The sequence below is a fragment of the Macaca thibetana genome, chromosome 2 (genome assembly GCF_024542745.1).
Source record: "Macaca thibetana thibetana isolate TM-01 chromosome 2, ASM2454274v1, whole genome shotgun sequence".
Lineage (NCBI taxonomy): Eukaryota > Metazoa > Chordata > Mammalia > Primates > Cercopithecidae > Macaca > Macaca thibetana.
In genome coordinates, this window is record NC_065579.1 from 12,019,692 (window position 1) to 12,023,844 (window position 4,153).

The 4,153-nt window shown below is 38.7% G+C and overlaps 1 pseudogene; it reads left to right on the forward strand.

The window, feature by feature from the left end:
• The first annotated feature begins 3,046 nt into the window (after positions 1 to 3,046).
• Positions 3,047 to 3,808, forward strand: LOC126946429 (replication factor C subunit 3-like; annotated as a pseudogene).
• The last annotated feature ends 345 nt before the right edge of the window (positions 3,809 to 4,153 follow it).

Consider the following 4,153-nt stretch of genomic DNA (forward strand, 5'->3'; position numbering starts at 1 on the left):
GCTAAAGAAAGTTTTTCAACCTGAAATAAAAGGATGGTAACAAGCAATAAGAAACCATCTAATACAAAACTCACCAATAATAGTATGTACACAGAAAACATAGAATATTACTATAATTTTGATGTGTATATTATACATATCTCTTCCCTTAATTAAAGATGATGCAAGTTCTGTGAACTTCATGACAGCATGGAGCTCGTTTTTAGGATCTTCCCTCACCTCCCCTCCAGGCCACAAGCTCAATGACCAGGATTAAGTTACAACAGAATCCAGTTGGAGTCATCTTGGGTCTGAGAAGGGAGTAAAAAGATAAAAAGACTATATTCCAAAAGAGGTGCAGAACATAGCCAACTTCTACTGGTAGAGTCTGGAACATACGTAAGGGACTGTTTTATTTATTTATTTATTTATTTATTTATTTATTTATTTATTTATTTTGAGTGTCCTGGATCCAAGAGGCAAGAATAGCAAAATCTTTAACTGGTGTCTCAAATAGGTAGAATACCTTGTTCTATGAACCAGGGAATGGAAGCAGAAGTACATTGCTCACTCTCACTCTCAGTAATTCCCTTAGGGGAATTTATGTTTCCTGTACCCCAAATTCTGGAATCTTAAATATGTTAGTTACCAAGGAGAAGCACTTTCGACTAGGAAGATACAGGAGGACTCCCATTGAAGTACAAACTATGGCTAACAGCTGGTTACTTCAAGTTCTTGGAAAGTGAAAAACAGAAAATAAGAAGAATCATCATCTTAGAAAGGATAATTAATAATGATTATCAGAAGGAGAAAGGGATACTGTTATAATGGGGACAGGGAAAATATATTTGGTACTCAATGCACTTGGGCACCTTTCAGGTATATCCTTGCCAAATTTTCATGGCAAATGAACAAGTGTAACAGCCTTGGCCTAAGAAACCTGTGTAACCAGGAACTCAGGTTTCTTAGGCATGTGGGAGTGGATCATGCCGCAAGGTAAATAACTGAGACAAGCGGATGTGTTAGTTGAAGATGAAGGGAATCCAGAATGAAAGTAAGGGAGAGACACACAATGAATGTCAGTTGTTTCTTCAAGGCCAGCTATAGTAGCAAGGGCCATATATTTTCCTGTTAATCTTTTTTTTCTAAGTTTTCCCCAGAAAGAGAGGCTTACTGGGATCCTTCAGTAACTGTTCCCAGAATTGACTTGAAGAATTGTATCCTAGTATTGCAAGGGGTGGACTATAGAGGACACCCAGATTATCAGGACTGAAGGATTTATTTTCCCAAATGCTGGGAGTGCTTCCAGCAGATAGCTCTTATCTATTAGCCTTCTTTGGAAAGTGCCTAAATTCGAGAGAGCTGCTTTGCCCAGAGTTATAGCTGGTGCCCTGCCTTGGCCTATGGGACTTCTTGAAAAGTTGGGAATTCACATTTCTCTAATCAGCTCCAGTGATGAGGACCTAGTTTTTTATTTGACCACAGATACCGGAACTTGGAATTGTACATTGGTCAAAAGCACATGTCCTACCACCATACTCCACCATCCTCAAGGAGTATTCCTCATGTTTTTTTAGCTCATCACTAGTCCTCCCAAATCAGTCCTCTCTAGGTCTCATCACGATCTCCTACATCTGGGATCTTCTTTTGTGGTTCAGCCTGCTTTACTTACTTATCTTCTGTTACTACTTTGATCATACATTGGGACTTGGGTGGGTAAGCCAAAAATAAAATTCTAAGGTCCCTAACCATCTGAATGGACCCCTTCTTTCAGCCAAGGGCATTCCAAAGTTAACCTGAAAATCTTAGTTCAGGCCATTGTGGGAAGGGGGATCAGATATGCCTCAGTATACTGTCCTCCTTTTTGGAATTCAGGAAAAGCTGAACAGTGTTAACATCAACACAGATTTTAAGTCTAATAAAAACATTTACAATCTCTTCTCTCTGAAGTCTGATACCTGAAGGCTTCATCTCCATGAAAAAACCTAGGTCTTCATGACCACTTATTATAAACCAAACATTCCTTTCTATTGATAATAACGCTTTCAACCAAATGTCAATCAGAAAAATTTTAAATCTACCTATGACCTGGAAACCCCAACTTAGAGTTGTCCCACACTTCCAGATCAAACCAGTGTAAATCTTATATAAATTGACTGATGTATTATGTCTCCCTAAGTTGTATAAAAACAAGCTATTCCCCAACGATCTTTGGCACATGTAATCAGAATCTCCTGATGTTGTATCATGGATGTGTCCTTAACCTCACCAAAATAAACTTTCTAAATTGATTGAGACCTGTCTCAGATACTTTTGGGTTCACAGGTATAAGTGGAGTGAAGACTGACTTCCTTTCTCTCACAGGCCATATGAATCTTGATATCTAGGATGAGGCTGGGGAGGTATTTTCACATGAAAACTAGGGCATGTCTCCCTAAGAAATTGGCCATCTCCAGGACTCCCAAAGAAATAACCTTTGCTACGTGGTGATTTGCAGACCAATAGTGTTAAGGAGAGAAGATACATCCCTCTAAACTGTAATCATCACAAAGCAAGCTATAATTTTAGAAATTGATACTTGGAAAGGTATTACATGTTGACGATTACAGTCAGGAAACTGGTGGTCAGAATGGAATGAAAGCAAAGAAGAATTAGAAGACAAATGGGATTTAGGTGGGATTTGGACTCTACAGAAAATCTCATGGCTGCCAGATTCAGCTAGAAAAGCTCATTATCAGTGTTTAACTTATTTTTTCTAATGCTAGCATATGTCCCCTAGTTTCCTTTGTAGTCACACCTTGAAGTGGAAGTGACTTTAAGCCAGTAGTCTCACCTTTCAGGGCAGGCAGACATGAGATATTACAAATCTATTGTAACTCTGCAGAGTTAAAGTTGCCTTCAGAATACAAATTTCATGTACCAAAGTAGCATTATGTTTTCTCTCTTCAGAAATGCACATCAAAACCACAATGAGATACCATCTCACACTGGCCAGAATGGTTATTATTAAAAAGACAGATATGTGTGTGGGACTTTCGTTTATCAGACCTCAGGAACTCAAGCTTTCATGAGCCTCTGGGTGGACAAGTGCCAGCACTACTCCTTGGGATGGATGGAGTATCACAGGGAGCAGGCAGCCTAGCTGTACAACCTGGTGCAGGGTGGTGACTTTCCTCACCTTTAAGTGTATGGACCATCAGGTGCCGGAAAAAAGACAAGTGCTATGTGTGTTCTACATGAACTTTATGGTGTTGGAGTGGAAAAATTGAGAATTGAATATCATACCATCAGGACTCCATCTAAAAAAATTGAAATTAGCACCATTGCAAGTAATTACCACCTTGAAGTTAATCCCAGCGACGATGGAAATATTGATGAGGTAGTAATTCAGAAGATGTTGAAAACAGTGGCTCAATCACAGCAACTTGAAACAAACTCTCAGATATTTTAAAATGGTATTATTGACAGAAGTTGACAAACTCATTAAAGATGCTCAACATGCCTTGTAAAGAACCATGGAAAAGTGTATGTCCACCTACAGATTGATCTTGTGCTACATCTAATGAGATACCACCTATTTGTAGTAGGTGCTTGGCAGTTTGTGTGCCTGCTTCCAGCATTGGAGATATTTACTACGTGTTATGTACTGTGTGCAAGAAGGAAGATCTGAATCTTCCTTCACAACCGACTCACAGACTTGCAGAGAAGTCCTGCAGAAATCTCAGAAAAGCCCTGCTTATGTGTGAAGTGGGATATCACTACAGACCTCATGGACATTTAAAGGATCCTAAGAAAATATTATAAATAAGTCTAAGCATGTAAATTTGACAATTGAGATGAAATAGATTCCTTAAAAGCCACAAACTGCCAAACTCACTGAGAATGTACATATATTATATATATAATAAGTATATGTGTGTGTAACTTATATATAAAACTATTTCTGTTGAAGAAATTACATTATTAGTAAAGGCAAAAATCAGAAAGTCCTGAAAAAGAAAACTTTCTGTTCAGATGGTTTCACTGGCAGTGAAGAAAAGGCAAAATCTGCAAGATTGGTAAAGAAAATCCGCTAGGCTAGGCGACTTCTCTTTATTACTTGGTCTACCTCTAAGGCTTACCCAGTCAGGCTGTAGAGCTGTAGTTATAGAAGAAGGCCTGGAATGCTGGTCCC